This window comes from Triticum aestivum, chromosome 1A (assembly GCF_018294505.1).
Source record: "Triticum aestivum cultivar Chinese Spring chromosome 1A, IWGSC CS RefSeq v2.1, whole genome shotgun sequence".
NCBI lineage: Eukaryota > Viridiplantae > Streptophyta > Magnoliopsida > Poales > Poaceae > Triticum > Triticum aestivum.
The window spans coordinates 312418698-312433891 of record NC_057794.1 but is presented as its reverse complement, the minus strand read 5'-3'; positions in this window follow the sequence as shown (position 1 = coordinate 312433891).

The window sequence follows — 15194 nt, the reverse complement described above, 5'->3', positions numbered from 1 at the left end:
GCGTAGGATTCCCGATCCACCCCTTCCTTAGGGGTCTATTGGAATATTACGGGATCCAGCCGCACAACCTCACACCAGGTTCCATTTTGCATATTTCTGGTTTTGTCGCCCTTTGTGAATTATTTTTAGGCTACGAGGCTCATTTTGAACTATGGGAAAAGTTCTTTTGCCTCGTCCCCCACCACCAGGGCGGAGGGCCTATATTTGAAGTGGGCGGCGCCGAAGTATGGCGCATAGCCGGGTCCAGTTACCCAGTCGGGAATCCGAAGAGGGGGTCCAAAGAATGGTCTTCGGAATGGTTTTACATTGATGATGTTCCTCTCCCGGACCCTGTCCGGCACGGACTTCCAGAATTCTCTAGCGCTCACTTGAAGAAGCTATTTAGCTGGCGCCCCAAGTCCTCCGTACAAGAAGATAGTGCGGAGGTGATGAGGTTGGTTAGCAAGGTCATATTGTTGACCCATTTCGGACTCTCCATCATTGAAGTCATGGCCATAGAAATAATGTGATGCATCCAACCTCTTCAATCCAGAGTGGCTCCTTTATGGCACTACAACGGGGAGGATGACGCATCACGCTCTAGGCCTGAGGGTCTGGATAACCAAGCCGCATTGGCTGCCGTGTTGGTAGACCTTTATAAGGGGGAAGAAGAGGACTTCACCCGTTTAAATTGCCGGGGAGGTTTCTCCATGTACAACCCCATTGAATGGGTAAGTTTAGTCATTCATTACTTTCTTTGTTATTGGGATGCATTAACCGAATACTCTGGTTGCTTCAAAACAGTCATGGAGGAAGGTGGTTGATAACCCACAAGTATAGGGGATCGCAACAGTTTTCGATAAGTAAGAGTATCGAACCCAATGAGGAGCTAAAGGTAGAATAAATATTCCCCTCAAGTTCTATCGACCACCGATACAAATCTACGCACGCTTAACATTTACTTTACCTAGAACAAATATGAAACTAGAAGTACTTTGTAGATGTTTTTGGGAAGGCTTGCAAGAATATAAAGAGAACGTAAATAAAAAGGTAGGGGATGTTTAAATAAAGACACAAATAAATTAGTTTTAGTAAAGAGCTTTTTGTTACGAGAAAGTTATTTGTCCCTAGGCAATCGATAACTAGACCGGTAATCATTATTGCAATTCTATTTGAGGGAGAGGCATAAGCTAACATACTTTCTCTACTTGGATCATATGCACTTATGATTGGAACTCGAGCAAGCATCCGCAACTACTAAAGATCATTAAGGTAAAACCCAACCATAGCATTAAAGCATCAACTCCTCTTTATCCCATACGCAAACAACCTACTTACTCGGGTCTGTGCTTCTGTTCACTCACGCCACCCACCATAAGCAAATCATGAACATATTGCAAACCCTACAGCGGGGATCCCTCATGCTTGCGCGACACGAAGAGCACCATAGGACAGCACCAATAATAAAACATGCAACTCAAACCGATCTTGATCATCAAATAACCCATGGGACAAAACGAATCTACTCAAACATCATAGGATAGCCATACATCATAGAGAAATAATATATAGTGTTGAGCACCATGTTTAAGTAGAGATTACAGCGGGTAAGAGAGAGGTTACACCGCTGCATAGAGGGGGGAAGAGTTGGTGATGATGGAGGTGAAGTTGTTGGTGAAGATTGTGGTGATGATGACGGCCACGACAGCGTTCCGGCGCCACCGGAAGAGAAGGGGAGAGGGGGCCCCTTCGTCTTCTTCTTCCTTGACCTCCTCCATAGATGGGAGAAGGGTTTCCCCTCTGGTCCTTGGCATCCATGGCGTGGGAGGGGCGAGAGCCCCTCTGAGATTGGATCGGTCTCTCTGTCTCTCTCTCTCTCTGTTTCTACTTTCTCTTTTGTGGCCCTTCACCGTTTCTTAAATTCCCAGAGATCCGTAACTCCAATTGGTCTGAATTTAGGACACGATCTCTATTCGGAAATTAGCTTTCTTGCGGCAAAAGAAGGGCTCCGACCGCCTTACGGCATGGCCAAGAGGGTCCAGGGCGCGCCTGACCCCCTGGGCGCGCCCCCTGCCTCGTGGCCCCCTCGGGCACCGTCTCACATTGATTTTACTTCCCAAAAATCATAAATATTCCAAAATAATTCTCCGTCCGTTTTTATCCCATTTGGACTCTGTTTGATATTGGGTTTCTGCGAAACATAAAACATGCAACAAACAGGAACTGGCACTGGGCACTGGATCAATATGTTAGTCCCAAAAATAATATAAAAAGTTGCCAAAAGTATATGAAAGTTGAATAATATTGGCATGGAACAATCAAAAATTATAGATACGATGGAGACGTATCAGCATCCCCAAGCTTAATTCCTGCTCGTCCTCGAGTAGGTAGATGATCAAAAAAGATAATTTTTGATGTGGAATGCTACCTAGCATAATCTTGATCATGTATGTAATCATGGCATGAATATTAAGACACGAGTGATTCAAAGCAATAGTCTATCATTTGACATAAAAACAATAATACTTCAAGCCTACTAATAAAGCAATCATGTCTTTTCAAAATAACAAGGCCAAAGAAAGTTATCCCTACAAAATCATATAGTCTGGCTATGCTCCATCTTCACCACACAAAATATTCACATCATGCACAACCCCGATGACAAGCCAAGCAATTGTTTCATACTTTTGACGTTCTCAAACCTTTTCAACTTCCACGCAATACATGAGCGTGAGCCATGGATATATCACTATAGGTGGAATAGAATATGATGGTGGAGGTCGTGTGGAGAAGACAAAAAGGAGAAAGTCTCACGTTGACACGGCTAATCAACGGGCTATGGAGATGCCTATCAATTGATGCCAATGTGGGGAGTAGGGATTGCCATGCAACAGATGCACTAAGAGCTATAAGTGTATGAAAGCTCAAACTGGAAACTAAGTGAGTGTGCATCCAACTTGCTTGCTCATGAAGACCTCAGGCATTTGAGGAAGCCCGTCATCAGAATATACAAGCCAAGTTCTATAATGAAAATTCCCACTAGTATATGAAAGTGATAACTCAAGAGAATCTCTATATGAAGAACATGGTGCTACTCTGAAGCACAAAGTTCAAGGCTAGCTCCCACTTCAACAATGCTCGTCTTTCTCACTTTCGCTTTTCTTTTTGAAAAGTTTCGGGTTCCCCTCTTTTTTAAACTATGAAAGCACTCAATAGAAATAAATGACTCTCTAAAACTTCCGGGTTGTCTCCCTGGCAGCGCTTTCTTTAAAGCCATTAAGCTAGGCGTATAGTGCTCAAGTAATGGATCCACCCGGATCCCAAGGTATATAGAAGCCAATTTTAATTAGCAATGATTTGTAATTTAGTAGTGAGCACAAAGCAACATATATCATGCAACAACAAAGTCTAACTCTCTTCCTATGCATCAGCATGTCATAAAAGAACAATTCATGCACACAAAGTAAAGGCCAATGCATAGTATAAATAGTTTCTTGCAATTTTATCATGTTGGAAACATAGAGAGGTGGAGATATAGTTCCTCTCTCATAATAATTGCAAGTAGGAGCAGCAAGCACATGCATATTATATCTCTCAAAATCATCATGTGCAATGGTAAAAGGCAACCCATCAATATAATCCTTAATAAGTGCAAACTTCTCTGATATAGTGTAGCTTGGAGAATTCAAAAAGATAATAGGACTATCATGTGTGGGTGCAATAGCAACAATTTCATGTTTAACATAAGGAACTATAGCAAGTTCATCTCCATAAGCATAATTCATATTGGCATCTTGGCCACAAGCATAGAAAGCATCATCAAAAAGGGATATTTCAAAAGAATTAAAGGGATCATAATAGTCATCATAGCAATCATCCTTCGGTAAGCCCGAAGGGGAATTAAACAATGTATGAGTTGAAGAGTTACTCTCATTAGAAGGTGGGCACGGGTGATCAATCCACTCTTCCTCCTTTTGTTCTTCGCTCTCCTCCTCATCTTTTTCATCCAATGAGCTCACAGTTTCATTAATTTCTTCTTCCACAGATTCCTGGAAAATATTAGTCTCTTCTTGGACAGCGTAGACTTTCTCAATAAGTGCATTAATATCGGAATTGCATTCATAATTCTCATAGCAATATTTGAGGATAGCTAAATTTTCAGGTCTATAAACAGCATCATCAAAATCTTCAAACTCTTTAAACATAGATTCAATTTCATAAGCACCCATAAAAGCAACAAATTCTTCTATTTGTTCCACATCATATTAATCATATATACCATTATCATAAGAAGCTAAGGTTTTATTATCATTAAATTTGCATGAAAAGGGAAGGTGTGGAGCCTTCATCCTAGAGCAACAAGTATAATCGTAACTCAAGCATGCATACTTGCCGAGCATACCACTTTAGTATATAAATTTGATCCCGTAATAGTTTCCCTTTTTGTGTCAAGCGATAATCCCTAAAGTATTCACGTTGATCCAACGTTACTCCCATTACCAAATTGAATGGGGTTTTCTCTGGATTATCAAAGTAGTACATAATATCTTTCACATAACCAGCATCAAGGGTTTTAGGAGGTTCCCCATCTCCATGAACAGAAAGTACACCTATTTTTTTTGGTATTTCGCGTTCCATATCCATAACTAACACTCAAAAAAAGACACATCCATGACATTTTGGGCCGAACGAAATTTTTTTCTGACATACATATGACACTTCTATGACGATAATTGTGACAAAACCCGGTATCATCATAGATGTGGTGGGATCCTACTTCTATGACAAAAAATCATGACAGAAAATGGGCTTTTCATCCTGGGCGGGCCGGAGACGCACTGCATGACATTCTTTGGGCCATCCATGATGGAAAAATCCGTGGTAGAAGCGAGGGCGCGGAAAATATCGGGGAGTCCCCGGTTACGGTGGGTGGTCGGGGGCCGAGCGATGCGCGTTTCTCTCGTACGTACGCGCATGTGTGCGAGGCATTGGGCTCTAACTGAACCCAAGCGAGGCGTTGGGCTCTAACTGAACCCGAGCGATTGCACTATAGGCTATGCATTACTGAACCCGAGCGATCGATCGATGGCTGTTAACTGAACCCGATCGAGCGATTCCTTTGCTACTGCTGCTAACTGAAGCCGATCGATGCTGCCTCTGGATGAACAGTGAGCATTGCAGGGGGATTTGGATGAACAGTTCCCGATGGGGGTGGATGAACAGGACCCCGTGGTGTTGCCTCTGGATGAACAGTACCCTGATCGATCGAGCTGGTTGGGGCTAGATGAATAGGACCCCGTGGAGGGCTGGATGAACAGGACCACCCCGTGGAGGGCAGGATGAACAATAGCCCGTGGAGGGGTGGTTGAACAGGAGCCCATGGAGAGGGCTGGTTGAACAGTAGCCGGTGGAGTAGCGCGCGGTGGAGGCTGGATGAACAGGAGCCCGTGGATGAACAGTCGCAGGTGGATGCTGGAGGAGGTCGACGGTGGATGAACAGTAGCCTATGGAGGCTGGAGGGGGTCAACGGTGGAGATGAACAGTATCCCATGGAGTCCCGTTTTACGGTATGCCACACCCCTCCTGTTGAATAGGACCCCGTTTAGACCGTAGCGCTCCAACACAAGTCCGTTTCCTCCGTTTTGCGGTACACCACATTCCTCCCGATCAATAGGACCCCCGTTTCGACCATAGGAGGTCCATTTCCTTCGTTTTGCGGTACGCCAGACCCTCCCAATGAATAGGATCCCGTTTCGAACATGGCCAGTCGAACACAAGGCCGTTTCCTCCGTTGTGTGGTACGCCAGGCCTCGTTTCCGTCGCCTGTTCCGTCCAAGCCCTCCCTGTCGGCATTCTGGGAACGGGGGTCCCCAGACTTGCCTGCCTGCGGCCTGCGGCGTGGCTAAAAGGGGGGCCCAGCGCGGCCCATCTTCACCAACACAAACCCAAGACCCTCGCGAGGGGCCAAGCCTTGCGGGGCGGACGACATGGAGCTTCCTCAGGCACGGCCTCGTCAGGCTGGCTCACGAGGAGGCGGAGAGATCAAGGTAGGGTACCTCACGAGGTGCCCGTGACGCAAGCCATGACGACCGAGGGCGCCAGGCGGGTGCCAGCCCGCGCAGTGTCCTCCTTTCCTCTTTGGTGCAAAGGGGGCAAGCGCAACCGTGGAGTAGCGAGGCATCAGGCAAAGGTTGCCATTTCGGTGCAACGAGACCAAGACCAGGAGGACTACGAGACGGAGGTCACCGTGGAGCCCAAGACGGCGTCATCACTAGAGCTTTGCGCAGGCGAAGACTACTTTTGTCAGGATAGCTGATACTAGCTGTCCCCCTTCAAATTAGCCCGCCATTGTTGGCTCCCTTCCCGCTCGATATTTGGGAAGAGGACCAGGGCCTCTATAAATAGGATCAGCCTCCCACGAGAGGGGGAGACACACACACAGGGACAGAGAGCTGAGGGGTTCGGAGAAGGAGGCTCTTGAGAGAGGGGTTTAGATCAGATAGAGAGAGAGAGAAGGGTGACTGAGCTCCTCCCAGCAGTTCATCGCCCCATCCAAGAATAGACCCTCGCGAGGCTGTTCTTCCTTGTATTGTTCATCATCATCAGCCCAAGAGGCAATCCACCACACCACACACTGGAGTAGGGTATTACACCACAATGGTGGCCCGAACCAGTATAAACCCTGTGTCTCTTGTGTTGTTCTTTCCTTAGTTTAGATCCTAGCAAGGCGGAGGGGTGCAGTAGGTAGGAGATGAAAGCTCCGCGCGCACCCCAATGTTCAAACCTCAAGGGTCAGCCGGAACCCGAAATCCGACATTTGGTGCGCCAGGTAGGGGTGCGCCGGAATCCACCTTCTACCGCTTCGCGCCCCGTCGCGTCGTCATCACCATGACCGGTGACCGGGCGGGCAACCCAGATCCGTGGGCAGCGTGGCCCGCCTGCGCAGATCCGCTTGCCTCGGGCGACCCCATGCCCCAGGCAGCTCGCGGTCCGCAGGGCGCTACGGGCCGCGGGCGACGTGGACAGGCTTCGACAGCTCTCACACCGCGGCAGGCGCGGTCGGCAGCAAGGGCCTCCAATCACGCCGCGACCACGATGCCGTACACCCACAGGGAGCAGGCGAACTCTTGGGCCACGCTCACTGTGGCCCGAGAGCTGCTACAGTGCAGGTTGCTGGAGGGCGGCCACGACGTGCTGCTGGAGCGAGTGGCAGAGCTCCTGGGCTTCGCCGCCTCGAGGGCTCACCCCTTCTCCACCCAGCTCCCATCTCAAGCCCAGGGCGGCCCGCGCGGGGGCTCCACGCGCGCCTGCGGGCTCCAAGGCTACTCCGACGCCAGCGAAGCTGTCAGCCCGGACTGGTGGCGGCGCTGCCCTCGCTCCCGGTCCGTGAAGAAGGAGGACTCGACGCGACCCGCGGCTCTAGTGGGCAGCCGCGCTGCCACCCCACGGTGGGCGCGTCAGGCAGGACCGCGTGGCATGTGGAGCATTACGGCGTGGCATTCGGGATGATAGCGCCGGAGGAATACGTGCCCCTCATGATGGACCAAGGACACCCACACGAGAGCGAACAAGGCTCGCTCCTCAGCCCAAGCTGGGGGGACGAGGCGCTAGAAGCTGAGCCTTTCCGGGAGCCCCGGGACGGTCCTACTGGCCACGCTGGGGGCAACGATTATTGAGTATCGCTAATTCTTCAGGAGCAGGTATGCGCTAACCATGGATCGCAGGAGGTGCAGGTCACCACCGAGCAGCTGCCCCGCTTCCACAGTCTCCTGCCCCTCGGGAGGAGGGCGTAGGGGGCTGCAGGAGAGGGGCCGGGATCCAACATCACCACCGCGGCGTTCGGAGCAAGGTGTTCTCAGGAGGTAGGCCCTCCGCTGGGGAGGTGCCTCAGGGCCTGCCCCCGGCGGAGGACCCGTGGTCGTCGGGGGAACCGCTGGCGACCGCTCTACCCCATCGGCGGCGTCCTGGTTTCCGGTCGTCGTTGATGGCACTAGAGTGTGGCGCAAGGCGGGGCCCTCATCTGGCGATATGAAGCAAGGCCAGTACCTGTGAAGAAGGCCCAGTGCCTGTGAAGCTCGCCGCCCCGTGACACTCTCACGTAATAATGAGTGGGGCTGTACACGCCCCGGAGTCTCAGGGGTGCCGGCCTCAGGCCCTGGGGCTCCCTCCCACGCCCAGTGGCAGCACTTAGCTCCGCGCTGGTGAGAAGACGTCCAAGACTAGACTAGGTGCCGGACGCGGCCTTTTGTTTGCTTTCGTTGCTCTTCCCTTTGGTTATCGCTTTCCCGCGCTGGATTCAAGTTGGATTCGAATTTGAGATTTGCGTGTGTTCGGGGAAGGGGTGCTTAGTCTCGTTCGAGCAATTTCTCGCGTTTTGGTTACCGCTTCGCCTCAGCTGCCTCCCCTCGCGAGCCCCTCGCGAGCCGGGTCAGGCCTAGCTTGCGCGCAGCCGAGACTGCCGCCGACGTGACCTTTCAGGAGGGTGTTTTACTGCAGATCCTACGAACCCAATCAGGGAACACTCGAGACACCACAACCCCCCGCGGGCTGCCTCAGGGCCAGCACGGGACAAAGGTAAACTAGCCGACCAGCGCGTCGCTTGGGCCAACCACTTGGCGCGGGCGCATGGGCAATGTAGCGTCTACTAATACGATGAACACAAGTTTTACATAAGGGGCTCCCCCTCCAAAATGCTCTCACTGCAATCAGGCCAAAACCTGAGTTCTATTCATGCAGGGTAAGGAAGTAGGAGCGATGCACAATCAGTCGGATGAATCCCCCAATGCGTTCTCAGGAGCACCACCCGAGCCGTTGCTGGCGTCGCTGAACTCGCCATCGCTGTCCGCGTCGCCGCCAGCGGCGTCAGGGCCGTTCACCACGCCGCCCTCGTCGGCCGCCACGATCACGTCGTCGTTGTCCGAAGCGAAGGCCCTGATAAGAGCATCCACATTGTCTTCCACCCAGTGCGCCAGGTCGCCTCGGACGGCCTGGGGGACTGGGGCGATGGCGGCGTCAAAATCAAAGTGGGGATCCATGTTCCGAAGGTGGCTGAAGACGCAAGAAAAGGCGCGCCCAAGCAGGGCGCGGCTCCTCTCCTCCACCAACCTGTCAGCCCTGACCGACCGCGCCTCCAGCTGCGTCACCACGTCAGTGAAGAACTGAAGATTGCCAGCATAGTTGACTGCGTGCGGCTCGCCAACAGCCGCCTCGCAGATGTTGCCCAAGGCTGTGTTGGCTCTCTCCCGGAGCGTGGCAAGCATGGGGCCGTGCTCATGCTCCAGGATCCGCCGCTGACGGATCTCGTCCGCGTTCTGGACCGCGACGACCTCGGCCTCCTCCACCCGCTGGCGGAGAAGGAGCACCTTGGCCTGGGAGGCGGTTAGCTCACCTTGCGCCACCTCAAGAGCGGCCCGGAAAGCGTCGGCCCGCCGCGTCGCCTCCTCCAGCTTGGCCCTCAAGGCAGCAGTCCTGCCTTCAGCTTCGGCCCGGATCAACCCCAGCTTCTCTTCGGACTTGTGCTCGAGGTTCAAACGCGCCATCACCACTCGACGTCCGACCTCCTCCAGGACGCGGGCTTCCTGTGCAGCAACATCATCCTCCGCCTGCGTCACCAAGCGCTCCCTCGTCTCTAGACGCTCCTACTCTCGGGTATGTTCGGGGCTTCCAGCGTCAGCACCTCCTCACGCTTCTGGAGCTTTGCTAAGTTGCCGGAGGCCACCTTCATCGACGCGAGGGCTGCCTCGTGGAGCTCCACCTGCTCCTCCAGTGAGTGGCACCAGGCCAGGAGCTCCCAAGCCCGCTCCTCCGCCGCTGGTCGCCACCGGTCAGCTTCTCGAGCCTCCTCAGCAGCCCAAGATCGGGCCTCCCGAGAGGCCACCAGCAACGCCTTGGCCTCTGTATCGTCAAGATCGCGCTGACGGCGCGCAAGGGCGATGGCGCCCTCTAGCTCGTGCCTCTCTGTAGCCAGGCGCAGGCCCTCGGCCTCAAGGCGCGCGTCTTCATCGGCAAGCTCCTCTCCAAGCAGGCTTACCATGTCAGCCGCCCTTCGAAGGAATCCTTGGCGGAGAGCGCGACGCTCCCGAGCGCGCTCGAGCACGTCTTCCACACCATCATCTGCTCCAAGCAAGCGCCGGGGCCCGCGAGTCAGCACTCCCCCTCCGGGCTGGGGGCTGGGGCTGGCACCCTCGCGACGGCCGGGCACGCTGCATCAGAAGCCCGGCCGGGGGCCAGCCCGTCCCCAGGTGAAGAGCGCAGGAAGCGCCTCAGCCAATCGCAGTCCACGACCAGGCGAGAAGCCCATGGCAGGCTGGCTATGCCACAAGAAGGCCCACGAAGGATCACGAGGTGTGCGGGGCCACGATACGCCTCGGGACGGTTCGCCTCATTGATCGCCCTCGCCACAAGGGCTCCACCGCTTGGAGCGCTTGAAGACGATGGAGGGGGCGAAGCCAAGGGGGACGGCTCCTTAGCCGTCTCCGCAAGCTCGGCTGGGAGGGGCCTGTGGAGCAATGGTCAGTAAGAGCAATAGAAGGATCGGGAGCTGGGAAAGGAGAAGGCTTACTCGTCAGTGGAGAAGTACTTCCTACGCTTCAGCAGGCGACAAGGGTAATCGTCGCCCAGGGCCTCCCTTCTCTTCCGGAGGGCCTCAAAATCCACGCGGAAGCGGCCTAAGAGTCGGGCACAGGGATCAACCTGCGACGAAGATGGAGCGTCAAGGCGATGTGCGTCAGGGGCGCCTGCCTGACGTGCGCCGCCAGTCGCCTCGCCAAGAGAAGCCGCCAGGGCCTCAGTGGCCTCGGTCGTAGGCGCAAAGGGCAGCTGCTTGTCACCCTCAGCCTCGGCGGCATGGGCCCCGATAACTGCTTCCTCATGAGCCTCGCCCGGTGCTGTCACCCCGCCGAGAGCCCCCTCGGCCTCTGGCGCCTCGTGCATCCCTGCTCCGCCACTTGAGGAAGAGTCGCCTTGGCCGACTGGAAGGACAGTCACCAACACTAGGTTCTCGCGAGGCCCCTGAAGGCCGGCGGGGCGCGGCCCCCACTCATCGAAGATAGGCATCTGCCTCACAAAATCGCCCTCGCTCTGGCAGAGGTACAGCAAGGCCCCTCCCTGCTGGATACTGCCAGGGTTGGGGTCCCCCGTCAGGGTCAAGAGTGCCATCCTCAGCATTTCAGGCGTCAGGTCCTCTTCCTGGAGCCTCATACGATCATCGCGCCCGCTGAAGGCCCACATCCGGCGGGAGTGGCGCTGGAGAGGAGCAACGCGGCGTAGCAGGAACTCCTTCACCACCTTGTGCACTGTCGCGCCAAGCGACCTCAAGAACGCGAAGTGGTGCCAGACGAAGACGAGCCGGGGGCTCTCAAGCGTCTCCTGGCCCCAGCCCGAATTGGGGACAACAGGCGAAGTTGGCTTCGACAGCAGGGGGCTGGGCACCCCAGCATCCACATACAGCCACCGCTCGCGGAACCCAGCCGCGGGCGGAGGGAGCTTGAAGTCAATCCCAGAGGCCGCCGTCTCAGGCGTGGCAACGAAGCTCACACACACCCAGCATTGGGTAGGGTCAACAAGGCGCAGCGAGAAGAAGTGGCGTAGCAAGGTGACCGAAGGAATGATGCCCATCATGGCCTCGCAAACAAAGGCGAAGACCGAAAGGAGAGTGATGGATTCAGGACCCAGATGCATCATGTGGATCTAATAGTGGGAAAGCATGGCATTGAAGAAATCGGAAAAGGGAGGAACCAGACCTGCCCACAGGGCGTCGGCAAAGTACGGGACCTTGGTGGCTATCCTGTCGATGGAGAAGTGGGACGCGGGCCAGGCCGTCGTCCTCCCGCATTCATTGAAGATGGTGGCCAGGGCCAAGCTGACCTTGCCCAAACCCTCGGCGGTGGCCACCAACGGCGGCGGGCAAGGCAGAGACACGGGTTTCTTCCCTCTCCCCTTCTTCGTCGGAGCCATGGCGAAGGGAAGGGGGGGAGGTTCAAGATTGAGTTAAGAACAGAAACCGGAGTTCGAGCGGAGGAAGGACAGAGGGCGCTCGAGCAACCAAAAAGGGGAACGGCTGTGTACAACTACGGGTCCGCCTAGCATGGCGCAAAATAAGGAGGGCATGGGGGAACAGTGCCACCCATGTCCAATCAGCCGCCACGCGGCGCCCAAGGCCGCAGGCTATTAGGGCCCGCGGCGCTTCGCTCTTGCCCTTCCGCCTCCCTGCACGGCCAAGTCCGGGCGCGCCTTGGGCCCGGGGGCTATTGTCGGCGTTCTGGGAATGGGGGTCCCCAGACTTGCCTGCCTGCGGCCTGCGGCGTGGCTCAAAGGGGGGCCCAGCACGGCCAATCTTCACCAACACAAACCCAAGACCCTCGCAAGGGGCCAAGCCTCGTGGGGCGGACGACGCGGAGCTTGCTCAGGCACGGCCTCGTCAGGCTGGCTCACGAGGAGGCGGGGAGATCAAGGCGGGGTACCTCACGAGGTGCCCGTGACACAAGCCATGACGACCGAGGGCGCCAGGCGGGTGCCAGCCCGTGCAGTGTCCTCCTTTCCTCTTTGGTGCAAAGGGGGCAAGCGCAGTCGCGGAGTACCGAGGCATCAGGCAAAGGTTGCCATTTCGGTGCAACGAGACCAAGACCAGCAGGACTATGAGACAGAGGTCACCGTGGAGCCCAAGACGGCGTCATCACCAGAGCTTTGTGCAGGCGAAGACTACTTTTGTCAGGATAGCTGATACTAGCTGTCCCACTTCAAATTAGCCCGCCATTGTTGGCTCCCTTCCCGCTCGATATTTGGGAAGAGGACCAGAGCCTCTATAAATAGGATCAGCCACCCACGAGAGGGGGACACACACACACACACAGGGATAGAGAGCTGAGGGGTTCGGAGAAGGAGGCTCTTAAGAGAGGGGTTTAGATTACATAGAGAGAGAGAAGGGTGACTGAGCTCCTCCCAGCAGTTCATCGCCCCAGCCAAGAATAGACCCTCGCGAGGCTGTTCTTCCTTGTATTGTTCATCATCATCAGCCCAAGAGGCAATCCACCACACCACACACTGGAGTAGGGTATTACACCACAACGGTGGCCCGAACCATTATAAACCCTATGTCTCTTGTGTTGTTCTTTCCTTAGTTTAGATCCTAGCAAGGCGGAGGGGTGCAGGTAGGTAGGAGATGAAAGCTCCGCGCGCACCCCAGTGATCGAACCTCAAGGGTCTGCCGGAACCCGAAATCCGACACTCCCGATGAACACGACCACGCATTCCGTTCCGACCCAGCCGGTTGGCTCCCACGCGTTCCGTTGCCTCTCGATGAACACGACGCATTCTGTTGCCTGCCCATGAACACGACGCATTCCGTTGCCTCCCCATGAACACGACGACGACGTTGTTTCTCCGTTCTGACCCAACCATGTCAATGAGCCCTCGCCATACGTATGCGCGAGTAGGCGTTCGAGACCCCGCCCGTATGTACACATATGTGGTCATATTTTCTTTCTTGCACCCTGGCCGCTGTATGTACATGTACATGCTACGTGCGCACCTCTACTATGACACATGCGTGCCTCTACATCCACCAGTATATATGTACATACACGTTCACGACAAGAATGACAACGCTACGTACGCTTCGACCAGGTGGGTCCTGATTGTCAGGCACTTCCTTGCCTGCGAAGATGTAGCTGGTGGGTCCTAGCAGTCAGGGGGGGGGGCGAATTGTTTTTTTGCCCGGACGAACTTCCTTGTGTGCGAAGATGTAGCTGGTGGGTCCCAGCAGTCAGGGGGAAACGTTTTTTTCGCGAAATACAGTGGCCCATCTGGTGGGTCCCAGCTGTCAGGTGGAGGAATCATTATTTTCCACGTAATAAGGAAGCACTTCCTTGCTGTGGCCGTGGACCCAGCTGTCAGCCTCTCCACATACAGTCCACGTCCGATGGAAGTCGTTCCTTGACCATGTTGACCATGCCGCGCCGAGAGCACCAAGGCGGTGGACGACAGCGAGGCCTAGAAAGGGGACGACGAGGAGCCGGGGAAGACGCGGCAGTGGAAGCCCGTGCGGAGAGGAGTACGAGGGTTCACTGGTTCAGCTGCGGTGTGAGGCTGCTTTCGTCGCAGGGCCTGGCCAGCGGTGGGAATAGTAGGGGGCGGTGAGGCCTCCGCGGTAGTACAGCCGGCCACGAGAGGGAGGAGCATGCGGCACGACCGGCGCTGCTTTGGGCGGCTTGAGCAAGAAGACAAGAGGTTGAAGAAGCACTACGACCGTTGGATGGACATCGTACGGTCACTGCAGCTAGAGTCGTTCATATTGACTAAGTTGACAAAGCCCTTCGTCCCCGTCAACTTAGTAGGCCCACAAGTTAGCCTCCCACCAAGGTGGGTCCCAGCTAGCCGGGGGAGTATTCATTTTTTTGTGCGTACTAAGGACGCACTTCTGGTGGGTCTGAGCTGACAGCGGGGGGAACATTTTTTTCGTGAAATATGGTGGCCCGTCCGGTGGGTCCCAGCAGTCAGGGGGAAATGATCTTTTTCGCAAAATAGTGGTGGCTCGTCCGGTGGGTCCCCGCTGTCAAGTGAAGAAATAATTATTTTCCGCGTAATAAGGAGGCACTTCCTTGCGGCTGCCGTGGACCCAGCTGTCAGCGTCTCCACGCACAATATTCTTCTAATGGAAGTCGATCGTTGACCACATTTACCATGCCGCACAGAGAGCACCACGGTGATGGACGACGGCTAGGCCTAGGAAGGGGACGACGCGGAGCCGGGGAAGATGCAGGAGTGGATGCCCACGCGGAGAGGAGTACGAGCGTTCACCGGTTCGGCTGCGGTGTGAGGCTGCCATCGCCGCAGAATAACAGGGGGTGTGGGTGAGTAGAGAGATGCCCTGGCCAGCGGTGGGAGTAGTAGGGGGCGCTGAGGCCTGCGCGGTAGCACAGCCGGACACGGGAGGCAGGAGTAGGCGGTCCCGCCGGCGCTGCTTTGGTGGCTGGAGCAAGAAGATCAGAGATTGAAGAAACACGACGGCCGTTGGATTGACATCCAACAGTTATGTCTGCTAGAATCGTTTGTTGACATATGTAATAACTAAAAAAATCTTGCATACGCGTCAACTAAACTGGCCCACAAGTCAGAGCACTCCCTCTTTTTTTAATAATTTATATATAGCTCATGGCAACTTCTTATGCAATTTATTGCAGTCATTTTTTTGGTTGGCCAGGGCCAATTTCGCATAT